This window comes from Dermacentor silvarum, chromosome 3 (assembly GCF_013339745.2).
Source record: "Dermacentor silvarum isolate Dsil-2018 chromosome 3, BIME_Dsil_1.4, whole genome shotgun sequence".
In the NCBI taxonomy this organism is placed as follows: Eukaryota; Metazoa; Arthropoda; class Arachnida; order Ixodida; family Ixodidae; genus Dermacentor; species Dermacentor silvarum.
In genome coordinates, this window is record NC_051156.1 from 52,454,513 (window position 1) to 52,467,233 (window position 12,721).

Here is a 12,721-nt window from a genome sequence, read left to right on the forward strand (position 1 = left end):
TCAGCAGTACATTCATCGGCAGAGTGATCTTTTGTAGCGCATTTCGCACAAGTTAGTTGTCCTCGGCAGCTTTGAGAGGCATGGCCAAACCTCTGACATTTGTAGCAGCGCCGTGGATTTGGAATGTAAGGTCTTACACGCAGTTTGAGGTCGCCTGTTTCTATTGCATCCGGGAGTGTGCTAGAGCCAAATGTAAGTACTATGTGTTTGGTTGTTAATTCTTTGTTGTCGCGCCTGATTTTTATGCGTTGTACATTTATAACGTTTTCTTCTTTCCATCCATTCAGGAGTTCTTCATCAGTCAAATCCATGAGGTCATCGTCTGAAACCACACCCTTGACGGTGTTCATTGTTCGGTGTGCACTAACAGATATGGTTTTATCGCCAAATGCCACCACTTTTCTAAGTTTCTCGTACTGCATTTTGTTTTCTACTTCAATCAGAAGGTCACCACTTGCCATCTTGGTGCCTTTGTAGCCACTTCCAATGACCTCCGTGAGACATTTTGACACTAAGAAGGGTGAGATGTTTGTTGCTTTTTTGTCAGTGTTTTCACAATGAATCACGTGGAAACGTGGGAAAATTTCAGTGGTCTTTGCGAAGAAGTTCAAGGATTCATCGGTGCGCCCTCTTTTAAAAAGAGGGCGATCAGGGAGTTTGGGGTATGAGGATGCCATACAGATTAAAATGATTTCGGCAGCGGTGCCAGCCGCCCACCGTGGAGCCCAACAAGGGGACGCGACAGGGTTGTTATGAACAAGACCTGCCAACGCCAGCTGTACACAACCACTATAACCAAATATGATATAACCAAGGTTGGCTATCTCACACAAGGTTAACCCTAGCTGCTTCTGGAAAATCAGAAGTTCAGAAGTGAGAAGGAGACAGGAAAGATTGAAAGTGAGAGAAAAAGACGAAGATTGAAGAGGAGGACAGGAAAAGGCAACTACCGATTTCCCCCGGGTGGGTCAGTCCGGGGGTGCCGTCTACGTGAAGCCGAGGCCAAAGGGGTGTGTTGCCTCCGCCTAGGGGCGTTAAAGGTCCAAACACCCGGCTTCGGCTCAACCCCCAGGATCCCCTTTTCCCCGGACACGGCTAAGCCACGCACGGTTAGACGCGGGAGGGTCCGACCCTCATGTGCTCGGGTCCGTGGTGTCGCAACACACCAAACGCCTGCTGACGCAGACGCCCCTGCGGGTTTGCGATGTCCACCCAACTTTCCACGACAACCAGACACAAAGGCCACGGCACAAAAATCGTTGGTCCATGTTTGCCTGGCGCGCCACGTATACGCCGAGTTTGCAGCGAGACACAAGGTATCTTCTGGCACTTTTGTGCACGCTAACTACGTCCCATTTCATTAGAGCAAACACAAAAACACACGATCAAGCAACTCACACAGACGACCGGCACGTTGAAGACGCATGAAAAACAACAGCGCCACCTGCGTACTTGTGAGGTTCTTGTGGCCTCCGTGATGCCAAATATATTAACCAGTAAACTCGTGTTTTGTCTCGTGTTGCGCCCAGCTACGTATATATGTTGCGAGATAAAACAAACCACCGAACACTCCATATTTTACGCTATAGTTTATCGTAGAAACAAATTTTATGACGTATTTTTAATTTTGAATTGCTTCTGCCGTCTGCAGCCAGCAAAAGCATGGCCTTAGATATCTGGTTGTGTCGTCCTTTGAAAGCCATCGCTGGGGCGTGATTTGAATGATTTGTGTTCTACCTACGCCGGTACTTCCTTCTAGATAACTTCCTGATGTCGTTAAGATCAATTTGGCCCCAGAAATTGTTGGAACGATCTCTGAGGTACACATGTGCAGTGTGCAATGTTTCAGTGCGCGTTGTAACTGTCGGAAAGCAGTCAAATCTACGATATTCCTTCGCTCGTGTGGCGCAGGTTACACCCGTGTTGTCCGAATCTTGCTTTCGTGTTTGTGTGCTTAATGAGCATGGGCTGCGCTCCTGTCGTCCGTGCCTTCTACGTTTATGTATCGTGCGACCCACGCAGATTCCTCGAAAGAGCCATGTCCCTACAGCTTGCATGTGTCCCTATGTCAACAAGATTAGCTCTTTTACTACTAAAAAAAACTTAAAATGAAATGTGTAATACTCATTTCTTATATAGTTGGTTGTTCAATGAACTATCAAAATAATTATCGTACAATGTTCGTGCCATGGAACTTGGACCCTTTCTACACTATTACCAAGATCGGCCCACTTGTTTTTTGTCAACATCTCGGATATATTTTTTCTACATCGTAACCATAGACAGCTTCGCTGTAAAAGAAAAAAAATGCACGAGTTGGCGTCATACACATTTAATCTAATGTGCTTTGACATTAGAAATAACAAAAAAAGCTGTCTACTTTTTTCATCAGGAACCTTAAGGTGCACTGTCATTCGAGTTTCTGATGTACTTGTAATGCTAAACAACATTAGACGATGCATTTCTGATGCCTGTCTGATGACACATTAGGAATGCATCAGGTCCTAATCAGAAACTCATTGTTAATTTTCATAAGGTACGACGCGTGCTGCGGAACCGTTATACTGTCCGCAGCGCCAATTTTCGTCATGACGCGGAGAAGCGGTGAACTAAGCTCCAGACGCTGCTTCCTCATCTTCATGTTGCTCCAGACGCTTCATCATGTTGCTTCATCTCCAGACGCTGGCTGTGCTCGATGGTCGCAGAGAGGTAATATATAGCGATTCTAAGGCGGCAATTAAGGCCTAGCAAACCGGGATGGTCTCCCCTCAGGCCCTTCGCATTCTCCAAAGCTTGAAAAGTATCTCTCCGCATTCTCTCATTTGGTTTCCCGCTCACTTGCGGTCGACTGAGGGCTCTCCCTCTAACCCTAACGAGAGAGCGCACGAGGCCGCGCACGAGGCCGCGCGAGGACTCACTGACCGCGCCGCCTCCGCAGTCCCCCTACTCCGCGGGGAACCGTTGATGACGTATAATGAGATCACTAAGCATTATTATCTGTCAAGACGGGTATTCCCCCTCCCGCACCCTGCCTTATGCAGGGCGCGGGCGGTGACCCTTCGACTTTTACAAGCTCGTGCGTATCCTAACCTTGCGGTTCTTCACGCTATATACCCTGAAAGGTATCCCAGTGCGGACTGCCCTGCCTGTGGACTAACGGCAACATTTAACCATGTGTTGTGGGAGTGTGAAGCCATCGGCTCCGCCTTCAGCAAAGATAGGTGGGCTGCGCTTTTGGGCAGCCCCGAACTCGACGACCAAACCCTGGCCGTCCAGAGTGCCCGCGATCGGGCCGTCAAGCTTGGCTTGCCGGTTCCTACGTGGGACTAGCCGGGTGGCGCGGGGTGTTCCCTGCGTCTTCTCTGGACCTCAATAAAGTTATTTCACTCACTCAAGCTCCAGACGCGCCGGTCGCCACACCTACCCATCTAGCTACCGTAATGACGTCATAGGTCGGAGTGAGCAGGCCTTGTGCTTTCTAGGTGGTGTTGGCTAGTCTCGCACCCCAGAAGCCCGGGTTCAATTTCCACCCAGACCGAAATGTATCAAATTTTCTTTTCAAAGCCACTAATTTACTTTGTTTACAGGAACCTCGCTGAGAAATGTGACGTCAATCCGAGCATTTGTTTACGTGTTTTTTACCCTTTGCGGCGTCGGCCATATTTTGTCACGGAGCAGTTTCGCCGAGGGCACCGCCAACATAGACACCTAAGGCTTTCGCTGTAAAATTGTGGGGTTCTACGTGCCAAAAACCCGAGCTGGTGAGTATACACACCGAAGTGGAGGAGTCGGAATGATTTCGACCACCTAGAGTTTCTTAATGTGAAGAACCAAGTCTAAGTAAAGGAGCATTTTCGCATTTCGCCCTTGTCGAAATGGGACCGGATTTAACCCGCGACCTTGATATTAGCAGAGCAATGCCGTAGCCGCTGGGCTACCGAGGTGGGTAGAACAGCTACCCACCTCCCAGTGTTGAACAGCAGTGTTGAAGTATACTGTCTGCAGTGTACGACAGCATGTTTCAGCGTCAACACGGCAGTCAGCGAAAAAAAAAAGAAACTGGTATGCCATCCTTTAAAAAATTGCAGGGAAAGTTGATCTGAATATATATATATTGACCGAAATATTCAAACTTTTAGGATGGAAACAAGACTGAATTTTGGAACTATGAAGTTAGGTCACAGAACTCACGAATTATATACCACCTTAAGCGAACAAATCTGCATTAGGCTTTGAGGAGTGTCACTGTGCAGAGGTCAGCATTTGTTTTCCGCCAACAGCATGGTGAACATGTTTCACTTACGGTAAACTGAAAGTTTAACACTTCGTCTGGGTTCGACGCTCAGTTCCATGTGTTGAGTCATTTGCAGTTTATGTGCTATAGTGCGAAGCTACACGCATGCTTTGATCTTAGCCAAAAGGCGGGGAGGCATGTCAAGTGGTCGCTCTGTCACACATAACAGCAAACGTCGCTTGCTGCAATTGGTGTCGGTATATCGAGAAAGTCCTTGCAGCAGACGACGTGCTCCGCATCTGACGCGCTTGGGAAGAGAACGCGCACAGACCGCTAGAGCCGAAGAGCACGAAGCTGAGGCGGTCGAGAAAGACAGGTGACTGCACAACAAAAACACAACAGGCTTGTGCGGCCTTGCATAATAAAAAGCACTGTTTGATGCGAAAAAGTATCTTTCTTGCACTTGTATTAACAGTTTTTTATGTCCCTGATTAAACCGCACACTTCTATATATTGGACGTAAATGACCCAAAACACCCCCCCCCCCCCCCCACCAACTCCATTCTCCATTTCCTGCGAATTTCAATCGGTGTCACATTTGCTTCTATCTGGAATCTGGGAAACGTGTGTATTTCTTTTGCTGTAATGAAACAAGCCAAGTTACGGAAGAGGCTGTAATTCAGCATCATATGTAGATTTTCTGTACACAAGACCCCGACCCATTCCCACTGAATATAGGACACGTGCCACATTTCGTTCACTGAGAACACCGATAAAAAAATTACGGTAGAACTTATCTCACGAGGACTGTCCGTGGTTATGCGAATAGCAATCGAGCAGTGTATAGTGACAGAACGTATTCCTGAAGTCACGTTTATTTAACACGTGTAGTAGTGATACTTCTGAGACTTACGTTGCTTCGGCTATGTGCCACATATCTTAGTGACTCGTGTAAGGGCCGCACGTTTCTTTTTTTCACAATTTTGACGAGGTACGGCCCTTACACTGGACCAAACCTTCTGGTCAAAATGGTGCTGGCGTAGCCGGTTACTCCTGCTAACCCGGGACCCCCGGATGCACCATTACACCAGAGAGAGACAGAGAGAGAGAGGGAGAATTTGTTGAAAGGAAGACAAAGAGGTTGGCCTGGGCTAGCGTGCTCTAGCCTGCTATGATCGTGCGGAATGGGGCCGTAAAGGCTGGATGAGGGGTGATGATGACACAGAAGGAGGATGCACAATGATGAGGTCAACGCGCAGCTCTGCAGCGATCTAAGCAGCGGCACGCGGAAGTACGCAGCGCGCGAAAATTTGCCGATGCGAGCGCGCGGCAACGCCGCAGCGAGCGCAATTCCGTCTCCGTTTCAATTTTTTTCTCCAAATTTGGGCTGTCAACTTGAGGGTGCGGCTCTTACGGATGCTGCCCTTACACGAGTCTGTACGGCACTCTGACATCGTCGCACTTTGCTATGACACTTGCTTGCCAACGTCGCCCGCGAGCATGGAGGCCTGACAACGACTGCATGACACCAACGCAGTGACGACGGAATAACGAAGAATGAATAATACCGATCGAACATCAAAGGCGTATGGCGATGACGGCATGATCACAATAAAATGTCGACTATTCCATTATGACGATGACGGCATGATCATAATGAGATGTCGATTATTACAGCATAACAACGTCAACGTGACCTCGACGACGTGGCAACGATGAGATTACAACGACTGCATGACAACGTTACCGTGACAACGATAGTATGACGACAACCGGACGGTGAAGTGGTAATCAAAGACAATTGCACGGCCAACACGGGACGACGACGACGATATGACAACGGATGCACGATAGCGTCTGTGTGACGTCGATGTAATGACGAATATGGCGTGAATATGGCGGTATAATCACAATTGATTGACGGAATAGTTTCGATCGGCCGAGGTTCTTTAACATGCACCCAATGCACGGTTTTCGTACCCATGGAAATGCGGCCGCCGAGGCTAGGATTTCATTCTCCGAGCTTGTGCTTAGCGGGATAACGCCAGAGCTGTTAAGCCACCGAGATGCTTAATTTGGTCTTGCGAAGCGCGTAATTAATTGATAATTTTGAAAGGTTGTCCACGACTAATTCACCTACAATGCGACCTCTCCTCAGTTCTAATCAAAATTCTCTGCTACATTTTAATACGTTCAGGGCATCTAACAAACTGTCTACGCAGTTATCAAAGCGCATGTCTGATGGTCTCGAACGCTTGTAGGAGTGAGTTCAAGCAAAGAATATATTAGCCTGCGCAGTTTGATCGTACAGCACCCGTAAGACGTCGTAGACCTCCCATGAAAATTGAATCGTGGTGTTACATGTAGTTCTGTAGGGGCAACAAGCAAACCAAGTATGCGACTTGTTTACAGTGGATGAAAACGATTATTTAGTAATTTCCTAATTGTCTAATTAGCTCCACCTTCTGTTGTACACCACCCGTAATATTCTGTCCATTCTCTCCAAATATAAATCCACAGGTATATTTGGTTCTCTATGGGCATAGGGGACACATCGTTAGTGTTTCATGATAAAAAAAAACTAGTGTTCGCAATCGTTTATCAATTTTTACGTAGCCCTGGCAGAAAACAAGTGGCTACCCTTTTTATGTAGCCCGTAATTAACCCACGCTCTCCACTGCTTGGCACACTCTCTGGCTCTTCCGAAGCGCTGGAAAATCATCAGGTATGAGCCAGAGACCATGAGGCAGCAAACATTTGAGTCAATGAGAGAGTCGTGTGGTTTTAGCTGAATCTGCTTTAGCTGAATTCACCCTGCACTAGGTGAACTGGTTCCCGCCCGTTCAGTGCCTGTTCTTGCCCGTGCGGAACCGGCACGGCACCTGCGGCACGAACACTACACTACCTTTCTGACGAGCACAGGGAATGCTGTGCACTCGTGCTGCACGAAGACCTGCACTGAGTGAAACGAGTGGCGACGTGAAGACGCCGCCATGTTGAACGGGCGAAATGAATTGCGAAGTGCAGCACGTCGTAAAGTTCATAAAGTGCTGGCGAATGGAGTGGACCTGATAGCATGCGGCATCGCATCCTGCCAGAGCTGTTGTCAGCCGCGTTCTATTCCATGATGCCAGCTTTGCTATATTCGCGTAGCAGTTTTAATCTGTGAAGAGCAAGCTATAGACAGGAGCACCGGCTTAACTTTCTGGCAATGCATTTATGACGCCCAAGTATGAGGGGCGAAGAACTGCACCTAGTTTTCTGCAGAGCTTTCTTCCATCACTGGCTTTCTCTTTTCTTCGAGATATTTGCGAAGTGCTTTCTCCCTTTTTTCTTGTGCTAAATGTGCCCACTCGTGTGCGAATAGCCCCGCTATCGAAAAAACGACTGGCGCGCAAGAACTAGCGGTGCCAGTCACTTAGTTGGATGGCACTACCATCGCAAAACACAGCAGAGATAGCATGTAACGCGTGTCATTACAGTGTCTGCTCGCTTTGCTCTGCAGGAAAGGTCGCTAGAGGCCCGTGCGTTGTTGTGATGAGAGCTCGTGGCACTGTCGGGGTAGGCAGCGGGCACCGACAGCGCGCCACGCGGCTATTCCTAAGGCAGCGCTAAACTACAATGATGTCACCTACGTGTTCCTTCACGAATCTTCAATAAGCATGATACTAGTTTAAAGACGATAAAGCCGTTCATTGTTGCCATATCGCAAATTACTTTAGTACAGGATCTTCATCGGTGCTTATTGCAGCAGAACCGAGTGGCGCCTTTGCTTTATATCAGAATATCCGCTCTTCGAGGAATTGCCCGCATCAATATGCCAGCGGTTGCTCAACTCAGTGCGCTTGGTTGCTTGGCCCCGTCAAGCGGCGCCAAATCTCCATTCCTGGCATTCTGATCAGAGGCCGCGTCGGTGAATGTCGGTGATCCTTGAGCGTGACGCAATGTCCGGCGCGACGCCCCAGTGGAGTCGAAGTACATTCGGTGACATCACACATGTTCCAGCTGCCGCTTTCCATCCGTAGACTTTCTTGCAAAGAAAAAAACAAGAAAGGGTTGGGGGTTTGTGGCAATTTTGTTGCAGTACTGAAATAAGGTGGAATAAAAGTTGAGGCCAGCTGGAACGAAACTTTTAACCTCGTAAAAAGCCTCACTTATATGATAGGGCAGATGATGATATGGGAGCCTCCGCTCAAATCATAAAATTTGAAGTACGAGCGGAAGCGCGTAACTTAACTCATGCGAAAATAGCCGTTTTTCATACCCAAACCCCCACAAAAATAATAACGCCACCATTAACGCTCACCGGAAGCGGCGCATGACCTAGAATTTGCGACTCCTGCGAGATTAGGTGGCATGAGTGGCTGCGCGAGGCACGTTCTGAAATCCGGGAGGTGATGTGCTGGCACTTGACGTCACCAGGAGCACGTGTCCACCAGGAGCATGTGTCGTCTGATTCGGTGCCGGTTAGAGGCTTCTAATATAGAAATATTTAGATTTAGAAGCCCTGCGGCATTGCCAAGATTGTTTCAGTGGTGTATACTTCTCACTTATAATTGGTTTAGCCAAATTGACATTTTGTTGCGATTGGCCTTTAATGCGTGCCTCGTTAGCCATTATGAGTAAGCATTGGGGCAATTTCATTGTACCGAATGAAAAAATGAAAACAGCATGACGATTGTAAAGTGTTCCACGGGTGAGATGTGCTTGGTTACACTTCCTTGACAGGTAGGTTACTTGACAGGAACGGAGCTAGTGACAGGTTTTAGATGGAACCCGCATTAAACACAACTCTATATAGCAGAGCCAGCCATAAATATAATGCTGTATACGATAAATGAAGGCAAAAATGGACACACGAGGCATTGGGCGAAGAAAAACTGCATGCTTAGGAATGAACATGTTGCACGCGAAATAGACACCGCACAGAGGAGGAGAGGAACACAGCACACGGATAGCGACAGTAAGGTTGGGGATGCCATCCAGAATTTTATTGCAGGGTCAGAAATATTTCGACTATAAAATCAGGAGTTACAGTTTCGTTATATTTCTACAAGATCAATTAGATTAGCTGAATTTTTGTTTTCATTTATTGCTTCATTCTATTAAAATCATATGCGAGAATATCTTCTAATATTTCTCACATATCTATTCACAAATTTTGGTTACAGTTTTTTATAATTGTTGTTTTCATGTTGTTATAATGTACTACCCGGTTCATGGCCAATGCCCTAGAGTGGGTATGTCCCAATACCATCTAGGCTCAACATCTATGTAACTTCTTGTTCGTATGGCTTCCACTTTGCGCGCGACATGTTGATTTCTGAAGGTCCGAAACCAGCATAACGCTACGTCATTTTGGACTACATGCTTATTTGTTTTCAGTACGTCCTTGATGATCATTTCCAGTGATCTTCACCAAATCCAAGTATATACCATTATGAAGGACCTCGCTGATGCAAATATGCCCCGGATGACGTAAATATCGCTGCTGACTTTTTTGTATGAAATATGTGGTAAAACAATGATAAAGACACCTGTGCATTAAAAAATATATAGACAGGGCTAATGCCAAACAGGATGGAACAGCGAAGGCATAGAAAATTGCGGGTACTATAGTTCTTGTATATACCTCCCGCCTATGTAGGGAACAATATGCATGCTACACCAGCGGTATCAGACAGAGGACCAGTGAAGTAACATAAGGAAATGAACGCATCGAGGTGCTTCGGATAACATCGTTAAAGTTCGGTACCAGGGCATAAAAATTATTTTAAAATCTTTCTTTCTCTCTTCGATTTTTATATTCTGGAACCACTTTTTTGAATCACTACTATAAAAATGTGTAATAAAATCACCAGCCCTTCCCCTGTCGACAAAATTGGGGTAAGCGAAGCTTGTCGTGTGTGTATCTGACTTTCGATCGTCAGGGTAACGTAATGTTCACGACATGTCACGCTAATAAAACATAAGCGTTCATTAAATGTATACATCGAGGGAAGTTAACGTACTGCGCAATAGAAGGAAAAGTTGCACGAAAGGGAAACAAAAGTAATGGGAACGAATAGTAGGAAACGGAAGGGAAGGTTGTACGTCAAGTACACACACGACAAGCTTCGCTTACCCCCATTCTCCACAGGGAAAGGGCTGATGATTTCTTTCTCTCTCTCTTTTTCTATCTCTCTTCTTTCTTTCCTTCTATCTCCCTTCCTCTCTTTCCTTCTCTCTTCCTCTTTCTTTCTCTCTGCCGTTCTTTTTCTCTGTCTTTCTCTCTTTCTTTCTGTTTCATTGTCTTTCTTTTCTCGCTTTCTCTCTGTCGTTCTTTCTTGTCCCTGGTATGTGCCATTGAGCTCGGACCCTTTTTGCACAATCACCAGGATCGGTCCACTTTTCAGCGTGACACCCCCCCCCCCCCCCACTACCACCACCGCCGCAAAAACTTGTGAGCCTATAAAGCTTCGCTGAAAATATGTTAAAGCAATACTACCGCTGCTACTGCTACTGCTACGATTGTTAGTTCGTCTGTGTTCATTTATGATAACCACCTGCTTCTAGGCCAATCCCGCTTTGTGAACATGTGTCTAGGACATTCGGGTGATCAACAAAAACAAGGTCACTGAGTTGCACCATGTCAAGAGCCGAGAATTCGAGGCATGGCTGATAAAGGGCCCTTACCCTGTTTTTTTTATTCTTAGTACACACCTTGACAGACGTTTGGGAGAGACTCAGCGAAAATAACTTGCGTGTCAAAGAAAGGGTGGGAAAGATTTGCGAAGGCTTTGATTCGCCGCACAACGGCAATGGAGAAATTGGTACGAGGCTTAGAAACAGGCAGTGTAACTTTTTTCAATTGAGGGATCGTGCATAACATGATTTCGAATGTTTCATTCGGCCTATCATTTTGCTCTTAAATGAAAAGAAGTGTTCATAAATAAATAAATAAATAAATGAGTCAGATGTAGTAGGCAGTTTCGGTCGCCATTTTGTAGCAGGCTTCTTCAAAAACCATACCTTCGCAAGTTTCTTTCTTTTTTTATTGTCATATCGCCATCCTTAATACTGATTGGTCCGCTAAGAACCGCAAATAAATGAAAATATTGACTGCTGGAATTTCCAACTTCTACGAGCATAGCCGAATGGCCCATAGACTGGAATAAAAATTGGATCTGCAGGTTTGTTCAAGTAAAAAAATTATGCAGACACCACGCACATTTTTCGAATCTATGGGAATCGGAGGCTTCGTGAAGCGGTTAATCAAATGCTATAGATCAGTCCATTTCGTTCTTGCATCTCTAGCCCAAAGGAAGCTGCAGCGCGCAGCTTTGACACGCAATGCTCACACACGGGGTGATGATCTCAAAGAGCTGGTTGGCGTTGGCGCGATACAAGTGTGCGTGCGATTGTGGCCCGATGTTTAGAGCATCGGGATCCTATGCTGAGGCACTGAGGTTGAATCTCATCATCGGGCACCTAATTAAATTTTTATAAAATATGAACGGTCAGGAAATTTCGGGGAGGGTTCACAAAGAACGCTGCACTTCAACAGTTTTTGTTTACCTTGCATACAGATGGAGGTACACCCTGTGTGGTCGCTTCCTGACTTCAGAAATTACCCGAGACTTACACGATAACAGTGCAATTGAAAAATAGCGCTGCCAGTTTCGAAATATGTGCGTTTCGAAACTGGCAGTGGCTTATGAAAGACGCCGTGGTAGTACGGTTACGGATTTATTCTGTCCCTATGGCGCTGTTTCACTTGTTTTGCACCTTTAATTACCTACACCGGCGTTTTTGTTATAGCGTTTTTTTTTTCGTTTTTGACACTTCGCTCTCATCGAATTGCGGCCGCCACCGCCGGGAATCTAATCCGCGACCGCGTGCTTAGCGGCACAGCGACATGGCCACTGAGCCTTCCCGGCGGGTCTTGTGGCATTCAAAATATACTTTACGAGCCTGTGTGATCCTCACTGGCACTCAAACAGTTTCACGCAAATTGGCGCCATTTTTCGTGAAGAATCATAAGAAATATGTAAGGGTAAATTCATCTATAATGGTTGGACCACTCGCCTTGGCGGATAATTGGCTACGGCGCTCCGCGGCTGAGCGCGTGGTCACTGCTTCGACTCTCGGGCGTGGATGCGGCATTCGGATGGGGGCGAAATTCACGTTAAGGACTCCATGAAATTCATGGTCAGATCTAATGCGGAGTCCTCCACCGCGGTGTTTTGCATAACTTACTGTGCAGCTTCGGGACCTTACCCTTCATGTTTTACGGTGCTGGCTCCGTCTGGGTCCATCAGTTCCAGGACTACGCACTGGAACTGCCGGCTTTGTTGTTCACTAGCACAGAACTGGCACCTAAGCAGCGTGAATTTCTGGGGAAAGATAATCAGAGTGAAATAAACACACACTGCTGTCACGCCTTCTTTATCGGACATCGCAGCTGGTTCAAGATTGAATATAAAAACTTGGAGGACGCTTACGCTT